This window comes from Leptonychotes weddellii, chromosome 6 (assembly GCF_054177405.1).
Source record: "Leptonychotes weddellii isolate Sample4059 chromosome 6, ASM5417740v2, whole genome shotgun sequence".
NCBI classification, from domain to species: domain Eukaryota; kingdom Metazoa; phylum Chordata; class Mammalia; order Carnivora; family Phocidae; genus Leptonychotes; species Leptonychotes weddellii.
In genome coordinates this window covers 87,223,272-87,235,654 of record NC_138374.1, presented here as the reverse complement: position 1 = coordinate 87,235,654, position 12,383 = coordinate 87,223,272, and the positions used below count along the sequence as shown (strand labels likewise).

At 39.2% G+C, this 12,383-nt stretch overlaps 1 long non-coding RNA gene across 1 annotated transcript in view; it reads left to right on the top strand.

The window, feature by feature from the left end:
- LOC145722049 (uncharacterized) overlaps nt 1-10,751 on the top strand; it is a 55,092-nt gene extending 44,341 nt beyond the window's left edge. Inside the window, exon 3 of the long non-coding RNA XR_014146086.1 lies at nt 9,687-10,751. This is a non-coding gene — a long non-coding RNA (uncharacterized LOC145722049). The remainder of the gene's footprint in view (nt 1-9,686) is intronic.
- Nucleotides 10,752-12,383: the final 1,632 nt, after the last annotated feature.

Sequence of the window (12,383 nt, the reverse complement as noted above, 5' to 3'; positions counted from 1 at the left end):
AAAGGTGAGCAGGCTTGGCTGGGATAGATCCCAGAGGGCACTGTGCTGCTCCTGGAGAGAAAGAAGACAGACAAACAACTCAGGGGCAGACAGCATGGAAACAGCAATCTGAAAAATGTCTGGGGCACACAGGGGAGAGATGGTTCCCTATTCTAGGAGTGCTTCCCTGAGAGGCAGCACTCAAGGAGACACCTCTCCAGGAAAAAAGGAGGTTGTTGCCATATTCCTGCCCTGCCCTTCAGCATAAACACAGAGTCACCTGAGGGAAGCAGCTTAGCCTGGACACTGGCTGCCTAACTTGCTCATACTAAGCCCCACCCCCTTGTGCTTTGGCAGGACTGCCCTTCTCAGTCACACTTGCCTCAGTCCTAGCTCAGTTTGTCCCTCCCCTGGAAGACCAACACAAACCCCTGCCCACATATCTCCTGACCAGAGGTTTCTGCAGGGCCTCAGTTCTGGTGGAGTTGGTGACAGGTCTCATTTCACAAGCAGACCAGAGCACACCTAGTTAAAATTCACCACATTGAGGCCAGGGAACAAATGCTGCCCACTGCAGTCAAGATGACTGGCCTAAAGGATAGAGCAGCCAAAATACAACGGCAGAGCTGGAGACACTCCCTGAAGCCCCAGGCCCTGGACACTACATGATCTCTTTTTCATAAGGTCTTTACTCTCAAGAGCAGGAGACATACTGGCTTTTCTAACACATAAATAAAGGTGGATACTTAGACAAAATGCCAAGATGGAGGAATTTATCCCAAATGAAAGAACAAGATAAGACCATGGCCAGAGATCTAAGCAAAACAGATATAAGTAACATGCTTGATAGAGAATTTAAAGCAACAATCAAAGGATACTCACTGGGCTTGAGAAAAGAATGGAAGACATTAGGGAAACCCTTACCACAGAGATAAAAGAGTTAAAAAAGAATCCATCAGAGATGAAGAATGCAATAAACAAGATTGAAAACAGGCTTGATGCAATGAAAAGCAAGCTGGAGAATTCAGGAGAATGAATTAGTGATCTGGAAGACAAAGGAATGAAAAGTAATGAAGCTGAACAAAAGAGAGAAAAAAGAATTAAGCAACATAAGAATAGATATAGGGAACTCAGTGACTCCATCAAATATGATAGCATTCATATTATAGGAGTCCCAGAAGAAGAAAAAAAAAGAAAAGAGGGCAGAAAATTTATTTCAAGAAATAATAGCATAAAACTTCCCTAATCTGGAGAAGGAAACAGACATCCAGATCCAGGAGGCATAGAGAACTCCCAACAAAATCAACAAAATCAGGCCAACACCAAGACGTATTATAATTAAATTTGCAAAATATAGTGATAAGGCAACATCTTAGAAGTGGCAAGACACAAGAAGGCAGTAACTTACAAGGGAAGACCCATAAGATAGCTGCAGATTTTTCAACAGAAACTTGGAAAGCCTGAAAGGAGTGGCATGGTATGTTCAAAGTGCTGGATGGGAAAAATCTGCAGCCAAAAATACTCTATACAGCAAAGCTATCTATCATTTGGAATAGAAGGAGAGATAAAGAATCTCCCAGACAAACAAAAACTAAAGGATTTCATGACTACTATACCAGCCCTGTAAGAAATATTAAAGGGGACTCTGAGCGCAAAGGAGAGACCAAAGGTGACAAAGACAAGAAGGGAATAGAGAAAATCTCCAGAAACAATTAAAACAAGTAATAAAATAGCAATACATACATATCTATCAATAATTCTTTATCAATAAATACATATCTATCAATAAAATCTCCAGAAACAATACAATTAAAACAAGTAATAAAATGGCAATAAATAAATATCTATCAATAATTACTTTGAATGTAAATGGACTAAATGCTCCAATCAAAAGACATAAGGTGTCAGAATGGATAAAAAAACAAGACCCATCTATATGTTGCCTATAAGAGACTCATTTTAGATCTAAAGAGACCTGCAGATTGAAAGCGAGGGGGTGGAAAAATATTTATCATGCAAATGGATGTTAAAAGAAAGTCAGAGTAGCAATACTCACATTGGATAAACTAGACTTTTGTTCTTGTATTGTTTTTATCCTGCTTTGTTATCACAGTAGCAATGGCCTCATGGAATGGTTTTGAATGTGTTCCCTCTATTTCATTATTTGTTAAAATTTTGATAAAGATTGTCCTTAATTATCTTTTTAATGTTTGGTAGAATTCACCAATGAAACCATGCGGTCTTGGGCTTTTCTGTGCTGGGAGATTTTTGATTCCTAATTCAACTTTCTTGTAATTGGTCTAAGAAGATTTCCTAGTTCTTGGATTCAAGATTCATGACTTAATTGTGGTAACATGTGGATTTTTAGGAATTATCTTTTTTTCTAAATTTTTGATTTGTTAGTATATAATTGTTTATAGTAATTTGTTATCACACTACATATTTCTGTGGTTATCTGTTGTATTGTTTTCTCTTCCATTTCTCATTTTGGTTTTTGAGTCTTCTCTTTTTTCTTAAAGTAGTTGAGGCATTGCCAATTTTGTTTATTTTTTTATTTTTATTTTTTGGAAAAACTGGTCATTACTTTCAATGTTATTGTTTGTTCTGGTCTTTATTTCTGATTTTTCTTTGTTATTTCCTTTCTCTGCTAAGTTTTGGCTAAGTTTCTTCTTCTAATGTGGTATGACATTAAGTTGTTTATTTGAACGTTTTTCTTTTTCTTTTTTTTTTTTAATATTCTATTTATTTATTTAAGAGAGAGAGTGTGTGAGAGGGAGAGCATGAGCAGCAGGGAGGGGCAGAGAAAGGGGCAGGGGAAGAAACAGACTCCCTGCTGAGCAGGGAGCCCAATGTGGGGCTCGATCCCAGGATTCCAGGATCATGACCTGAGCCAAAGGCAGATGCGTATCCAACTGAGCCACCCAGGAGCCCCTGAACTTTTTTTCTTAATACAAGCATTTATAGTATAAATTTCACTCTAACATCTGCTTTTGCTGCATCCCATAGGTTTTTGAATATTGTGTTTCCTTTTTCTTTTGTTTTGAGACATATTTTGATTTGTCATTTGATTTCTTATTTGGCCCATTGCTTGTGCAGTAGTGTGTGTTTAATATATACATATTAAATATTTAATATTTACTTTGTAGATCTTCCAGCTTTGTTTTATTTTTGATCTTTAGTTTTGTACCACTGTGGTTGGAAAATATACTTTGTATGATTTCAGTCTTCTTAAATGTGTTATATTTGTTATGTCTCTTTTTATGTGATTTAACCAGGGGATTCCACTGTATGTACTTGAAGAAAATGTGTATTTTATTTTTCTTGGATGGAGTCTTTTATATATATGTTCTAGAACCATGTATTCTGAAGTATGCTTCAAGTAAAAAATGTTATTGTTGAAAAAAAATAGCTTTGATTGAGGGTACTCATTTAAAATAAAGCATACCAGAGGCGCCTGGCTAGTTCAGTTGGTAGAGGCTGTGACTCTTGATCTCGAGATTGTGAGTTCAATCCCCATGTTGGGTATAGAGATTACTTAAAAATAAAATCTTAAAAAAAATAAAATAAAATAAAGCATACCAGAGAAGAGAGCATTGGGGGATGGGTGAAATAGATGAAGGGGATTAAGAGTACACTTATGATGCATATTGAGTAATGATGTACAGAATTGTTGAATCACCTATTGTACACTTGAAACTAATATAGCACTGTATGTTAACTATACTGGAATTAAAATAAAAAACTTAATTAAAAACAAACAAAATGGCAAAAATTAACAAGACAGGAAACAACAAGTGTTGGTGAGGATGTAGAAAAAGGGGAACCCTCTTACACTGTTGGTGGGAATGCAAATTGGTACAGCCACTCTGGAAAACAGTATGAGGTTCCTCAAGACATTAAAAATGAGCTACCCTATGACCCAGCAATTGCACTACTAGGTATTTACCCCAAAGATACAGATGTAGTGAAAAGAAGGTGCACATGCTCCCCAATGTTCATAGCAGCAATGTCCACAATAGCCAAACTGCAGGGGAGCCGAGATGTCCTTCAACAGATGAATGGATAAAAAATATGTGGTTCATATATACAACGGAATATTACTCAGCCATCAGAAAGGATGAATACCCACCATTTGCATCAACATGGATGGACTGGGAGGGGATTATGCTAAGTGAAATAAGTCAAGCAGAGAAAGACAATTATCATATGGTTTCACTCATATGTGGAACATAAGCAATAGCGTGGAGGACCACAGGGGAAGGGAAGGAAAACTGAATGGGAAGAAATGAGAGAGGGAGACAAACCATTGAGGACTCTGGACTCTAGGAAACAAACTGAAGGTTACAGAAGGGAGGGGGTTGGGGGGATGGGGTAACAGTAATTTTAACTTCATCCAATGAGGTCTTTTTAGCTAATTTTCTCTGGTGTTTCTTTGGTTTTCTGTACCAGCCTCTGAATTTCATTCATGGTTTACCCGTCTTTCTCTACTCTGGATTTTGAGACCCTCAAGGTCATGTCTATTTTGTGCCAAGCAGGGCACTTAAATTCATGAAACCAAGTAGACATGTTTTCTGCCTCCATAGAGCTTGCAAGCTGTTTCAAAAAACGTTATTTGAAATTGAATATTAAATGACAATATACAAGTACTTGTTTTCTTATTATTAATAATAAAGAGATTGATCTAAATTGCCAACCAGAGATTCCAACCGTAATATTGATTTAACATCATGTTTTAACTAATTCAGCTGAAAACCAAAAAGAATTAATTATTAAAATAATTTACTGATCAATGAGACAGAAACAGAGGGCCATTTTCTATAATTGTTCAATTATGTTAGCAGAGTGGAAAAGATTAAAATGTTATGATCCTTATAACCAAATTTCAGGATAATATTATATACTATGAGAATAAAAACAAAGTAGATTTTCTTTGATTTATCTTTAAATTGGGGCAGAATAAAATGGAAAATAAACAATGGAAGAAAATACCCTCTGGGATACATATGAAAGTAAGAAAAGTGAAAGCAAATAAATATATCCATTCAAATAAAATCATCAACCACTACCTTTGCATAAAGAAAACTGTATGACTTTAGACAGAACTGTATGACTTTAGATAATTACTTAAAAACTCTGAGCTTCGATTTTATCATCTGTGGAATCATGGCAATGATATTTACCTTACAGTATTTTTTAAGAATACATTTTTAAAAATTAAATTATATTGTGTGCATTTTAAGTAATTACTATTTAAATAAGAATACATATGCCAGGGGCAGCTGGGTGGCTCAGTCATTAAGCGTCTGCCTTCAGCTCAGGTCATGATCCCGGGGTCCTGGGATCGAGCCCCACATCGGGCTCCCTGCTCCGCCGGAAGCCTGCTTCTCCCTCTCCCACTCTCCCTGCTTGTGTTCCCTCTCTTTCTGTCAAAAAAAAGAATACATATGCCATAGCAAAATACCTTGAAAACGGTAGTAGATTTCTTAAAGTATTATTATTACAATATTACATTTTTGTTTAAAGCATCAGTAAAAAGGTAACCCTATAGGACCCAAGATTTATTATTGTTCTAGAAAAAAACAATAGCCACTCAAAGCCCCTGCAGCAAAGGAGGAACCGGGCCTTTTTTTTTTTTTTTTTCAGTTTTGTTGTGATTTTCTGGTAGGATCTTTGCCTTTGGGGACTGTGGCTAACCAACTGCCTCATACTTGTGTCTACCCTGATGATTAGGGTCCAGATGTAAACATAGAAAACAAGTAATTAAGGGAGAAGCAGGGGAGGATGGCTGGGCTCTGCCTTCAGTGGATGTGCCTGTGCTCTTGGGTGCCATTTAGAGAATGATATTAGAGCATGGAAGCTGATAGAACTCAAAGGGCAGAACTGCCACACAGCCTGCAGAGAACCCCGTCTTTCTACTGTCACAGAGCATGGCAGAGGTGAGGGCCCTACTTCACATGTATTTGGGGAAGTGGTGACTGTCATCCCCATCACCACTGCCTCAAGGAATAACTTCCCCATGACATAACCTTGCAAAAGTCTGTCTTGTTCATAACAATATCCTTGAATTCTACTGCAGTGCTTAGCATACAGTAGGTCTCAACAAATACTTATTGAGGGCGCCTGGGTGGCTCAGTCGGTTAAGCCTCTGCCTTCAGCTCAGGTCATGATCTCAGGGTCCTGGGACCCTCAGCAGGGAGTCTGCTTCTCCCTCTCCCTCTGCCCCTCTCTTGGCTCCTGCATGCTCTCTCACTCCCTCTCTCTCTCTCAAATAAATAAATACAATCTTTAAAATAAAATACTTGTTGAGTGCATTGTACATGACTCAGCTTTTATGTTATTATTTGGTTCAAGTATATGGAGATAATACCAAAACAGCTAGCTAAGCTGCAAAGTGTTTCATTTGTCAACATGGTGACATGGCAGGTCAGCTCAGTTGGCTGCAGAGAATGATACATCTACCGTCACGGACTTCTATCAACATGTAGGCCAGCCTATTTACAGAAGGAAAATGTCCTGTTTCCCAACTAAGTTTTTTCTATGCCCACAGTTTTCCTAAGTGAAGTGTCTTTAGATGGGAGGGAGGGAAAGAAAGAGATGAAAAGAGAGACGGGCTGATGCAGCCAGAACAGCCGTTGCTACTACTCTACAAATGATATCTATGTCATTTATAAAAGGATGCATTTGGACCTTGTTTTCTTTTTCACAAGTGATTTTTTCCCCTGTCATATTTTAACATGCCTTGAGGAAGCCCTCTGAAGGTCAGGCAGATCTAGGTTCTGCAACTTGCCATTGTGTATGCTAGGGCAAGTAATTCTGGGCTGTGATTTCTTCATAGGTAGGATGAGAATCCTCAAGTTTGCAGAGAAAGGGAAGAGGCTGAGCAAGGAGAGTTTCCAAGTGAAGCCCCAGACTGACCCTGCAGGGGAGCTCCAGAGGACAAGTAATCCTGAGCCCATAGTCATTGCCAGGAAGGGATGGGAGAGCGCAAATTACCAGGCTCCAGTCACCTGTTGTCAGTTCCCTGAAAGAGAGTTGTAAGTGCCTCAATTAGACTCCTGTGCACACATAAGCTGGGAAGGAAAACCGAGAACTAGACTAGAGCAGAGCCCCCAGAGTGTCAGCTTTCGTCTGCTTTGAAGCTTAGATGATGCATGTGTATAAAGCCCTTAGGGTAGAATTTGGCACAGAGTAAGCACGTATTGGATGTTTGCTACTGTAATTAATATTTTTATTACCTTCTCCGCAGTATTAGAGTCACAATTTCACAGCCTTCTAAGCAGAGCTTAAGGCCCAAATGCTTTGGGGTAATGTAGGTTAGAGAAAGTGATGGGAGGAAGACCAGGAAGAGGTGGGACCAGTCAACTGGGCACACCTGTGCAGTCCTAAGTAAGGCATTTAAAATCGAGTGTTTACAAAACACTGTGTACCCAAAGTCAAACCAAACCAAACCAAAACAAAAAACGCATCTGGCTGGTGGCTGGCCAGTTTTTCATGGCTTGTTCTAAATCCTCCTCACAGTCCCTATCCTCCACGCACCCCAGTCCCAACAGGAAAGGATGCCATTTGACTGCGTGCTTGCTGAGGAGTACTCCCTACTGGGCTTCCTGGAAGCTAGGAGATCCTGGAATGAGTTTTACTGGGTGGTCTGTCCTCTCCACCCTGGCCTCAGCAACTTCTGGTGAACTCCTCCCCCTTGTGAGGGCCATGAACATCATGACTATCTGGGTGCTTGGTCCACTCTGCTTACTGTGTTCTCTAGTCTGGACCAGGGTCTGAGGTGACACGACACAATGAGAGTGGGATTTGTGTTTTGTTTACTCAAGGAGTATTTATTAAGCACTACCAAGTTCTACACTAGGTGCTAGGGATCCTGATGAGAAACAGACTGTGTGTGTGAGAGAGAGACAGACAGCAACAGAGAGAGAATTTCTTTCAGTTTAAAATCTGGTTCAGAAGATCCCCTCGTTTCTCTTGGAGGTAATATAAAGTCAGGAATAAACCAAATTTGCTTATTTATCCATCTATCCTCATCATGGGTCATTTGACTCGCCCAATTCCTAGCATCTCTGTTAACACATCCTCTGTCTTCACAATGATGCTGACCTGTTAGACTGACCATTCATCCTTTACCTGCTGTGTGTACAGCTCTGTGCTTAGTGGTTCAAGTTGGAGGTTTGTGTGCAAGAGAAAAATGAGATACTGTCCTGGGGACACAGGAAGAACATGCATTCAAAAGGCCATCAGAGGCCTAGGACCATTATAACGAATGTTAACTTGTAAAGATGAGACCATAGGTAAATGCTGGAGGTGGAGAGAAGACAGATGCCAGAAGGACAGGAGATTGGGAAAATCCTATGGTTGTAGCCTGGCTCTGCTCTCACCCATCTTATATATTATACTTCTTTTATTTCTATTTTATTTTACATTAATATCCTTTTCATGGTTAAAATGTAATCTGTGTTCATCATAGAAAATTTGGAAGAAAATTAAAAACTATGCATAATCCTATTACCCAGATAGAGCCACAGTTAGCATTTTGGTTTTTTTTTCCTTCTAGAGACACATATTTTTACTTTGCTGGCACAACTCTATTTTGAAACTAGCCTTTTTTTTCCATTTCATACTTTATCCTTGAACTTTCCCCCACATTCTTAAGGACTCTCATGTAACATACTTCTTTTAACGGCTATATGATATTTTGTCACATTGATGTATTATACTTTATTTAAGCAAACTCTCATTTCCTCCTCAAGATCCATTCCTTGTCTCATATTCCAACTAAGGCCAGATTTTCAAAGCTACCCGAGGGCCCCAGAAGCCAGCGATAGATGGTTTGCTCTACTCCTTCCCAAGAACTGCAAGAGAGACAGTGGTCATGTTCTGTTTCCACAGCCACGGAAGTGACACCTGAGCTGGAGGCTACTACAGAGGTGGGACAGAAGCAGAGGCAGGGTGGGTTTGGGATAAAAGGATTTCCCGTGGCCAGGTTGAGAGAGCATGAAACCCTTCTTTTACAGGCTGCTTTCAGAAAGCAAAAGATACCAGCCTAATTCTCAGGATTATTTTGAAAGGCAAGGCGAATGGCACATTTGAGAACTGAATTTGGCTCCATTTGTTCAAGGGAAGGTGGGTGGCTTTCAGCTGCCTAGGAAACAGGCTTTGAATATGTGCTTCCTGGAATTCTTTATGCTTCTCTCCTGAAAGGGTTCCTAGTGTTCCTGATAAAGGAGTCTTATTATTTGGCATTTGTAGGCAGCCTCATTTGGGCAACATTCTGTTCAATTCTTTGTGTTGGTGAGCTCTTGTAAAGCCCCGTGTCTCCTCAGAGCAAGGCCAGAATTCTTCCTTCTCCCTGCCTCTCTCTCCTTCACCCTCTCCGCCTCACTCCCACCCACCAACCTTGTGCATACTTTTATTTCATTACGAATCTGAAAGCTGAACCTGTAGCACTAATTAAGTGAGGCTACACGGACGCCTGGGTGGCTCAGTTGGTTGGGCGACTGCCTTCGGCTCAGGTCATGATCCTGGAGTCCTGGGATCAAGTCCCGCATCGGGCTCCCTGCTCGGCAGGGAGTCTGCTTCTCCCTCTCCCACTCCCCGTTTGTGTTCCCTTTTTCGCTGTGTCTTTCTCTGTCAAATAAATAAATAAAATCTTTAAAAAAAAAAAAAGTGAGGCTACACACAGCACATGTGCCTCTGTGTTTCAGGATGCTGCATAGGAGGGTAAATGGCACATGCAGGGCACGGGTGATGTATTAGAAACGAACATCATCACAACTGGTTGAACATTGACCATGACACAAAACACACAGTCAAGACCTCCAAGACCTTCCAGGAAAAGAAGCAGAAATCAACCGTGGCCTGTCCTTTTACCTCCCCCAGATCTGTGGTGTAGAACACAAAGAGGATGGCAGAAGAAGATCTAGAAAGAACAACTTCCTTCTTCGTTCGCTCACTTGTTTGTTCATTAAATCTAAATTAAGCATCTGTTTCAGTATTGTTCACCTAGGAGAATCCAAGTAAGCATGGGATACACTTTAGTTCAATCAGACATCTTATGGAAGTGTCCAGGAAACCACTGGGCACATTTTAGGCATTTTGTACATATTAACGATAGCTAATGTATTCTGAGCTTTCTATTCACCAAGCACTATTCAAGCATTTTTATATATAATAACATAGTTAGCAATTAAAACAACCTTCTGAAGTTACCCCAACTTGACTGATGAGGTTAAATAACATGCCCAATATCATTGCCTGACTTCTTTTTCTTATCTGTATGTAGGGTATAGCTCAGGAGTCCTGCTCTCTCTGAGCACTTGACCAGACGGGGAAGCAGAACTTCCATAGAAAGGTTAGGACTATGCATCTTGCTGGGAAAAATGAGAAGAGGGACAGAGCTGTGATCCTAAGAATATTCCAGCAGGATCCTCATCATAATCCTGTTGGTTTTCAGCTTGCTGGTAGTAGAAGGTGAGCCAAAGGGGCCCAGCCTAGGGAGACATCTGTTTGGGGATTCTGTCACTGTTTCATCACTCTCTCTCTCACACACACACACATGCACACAAACACAAACACACACATGCATACAAACACAGAGTTTCTACATTCAAATATTTGTGTATACAATCACAGATGTATATGGATACAATCACAGATATATGAAAACATTTACAGGAAAATAAAAAACAACAACTGGATTTACCAGGCAAAATTCTGAATGGATATAAAAGTAAGTGTTTCTTTCCCCATGAATTTTGCGATCTTGCCAGGAAGATAAGACAAATATGTAAATAGCTATCCATAACTCTTCATTATAATGTGAACCTTATGAAAGCAGGAACTTTACTAATCTTGTTCATGACAATATTCTTGGGTTCTTGACAACTCAGTTCAAATTGGCATATACACAATAGACAACAAATAATTGTTGGATGAATGAAAAAGTATAGTTGGCCTTTGAACAACATGGGTTTGAACTGTGTGGGTCTACTTATATACAGATTTTTTCAATAAATATATGGTATCAATAAATAAATACATAATGGTACTATAAATGTATTTTCTCTTATGATATTCTTAATAATATTTTATTTTCTCCAGCTTACTTTACTGTAAGAATACAGTATATAATACAAACAACATACAAAATATGTGTCAACTATTTGTGGTATCCATAAGGCTTCCAGTCCATACTGGGCTATTAGTAAAGATTTGAGGGACTCAAAGATTATATGTGAAGTTTTGGCAGGGTCAGTGTCCCTAACCCCCGTGTTGTTCCAAGGGTCAATTGTATATCTCTAGGGGACTATTTTCTCTCAAAGTGACTGGCCTGAAAAAAAAAGAACAATCAAAATAAAAGCTGCAATGTATATTATAACCTAGTCTCAGAAGAAACATGTTGTTACTTCTGCCATAGTTTATTGGTTGCACAGACCAATGTAGGAGGGGACTACTCAAGAGCATGTATTATTAAATAATTAAATACAGTTAGAAATTTGAGAGTGCAATTGTGAAAACAACTCCATTTGAGGCAAATGAATTGGATCTCCAACTAGCAGAGCACACTGTAAATAGGACTCAGCAAGGCTTTTGGAGAAGTATGGCTCTGGCTATGGGCAGTTCCAGAACTCACACCCCAGCCAGAATCATTGATTGATAACCAACCTCTTGGAGTTGAAAATTTTCTATAGTTTGCTTGTAAATTCTAGTTCACTTGGATAGCATTTCTGTTCCTTTTGTGAGTTGTGTCTTTTTACTTTGAGAAAAATCATACAATATGTATAGACAAGACGCTATTTTCTACCCATCGAGATTGGCAAAAATTCATAAGCTTGACAATATATTAGTGAGGCTGGGGAAGCAGGCACTTTCATACATTGTTGGTGAAAATGTAAAATGTTACAAACCCTGTGGGGCGACTTTGTCAATGTGAGAATTTATTTTTTGACCCTAGGGTTTACCTTGAAGATATACCTCTAACAATAAAAAAACATTTGTATGCAAAAGGTTACTTATTACAACATTGTTTATACTGCAAAATTTTGAAACTACCTAAATGTCCAAGTATAGGAGATTGGTTGAGTAAACTTCGGTACACTCACCTTAATGGAATGCTGTGTAGCTGTAAAAAAAAAAAGAAAGGTCTCTATCAACTAATATTGAGTGACTACTAAGAGAATTGTTAAGTGAAAAAAAGCAAAGTGCCAGAGAGCATATAAATATAGTATTTTACCCTTTGTGTAAGAAAGAAGAGGAAATAAAAAACTATATACATATACTTGTTTATCTTTACAAAAAGAAACACAGGAAGAATAAAGCAGAAAACAATGAAGTTGGCTATCTAAGGGGTGCTGGAAGGGAAATGAGGTGAAGCGATATGGGAGAGAGGGACGCAGAATTAT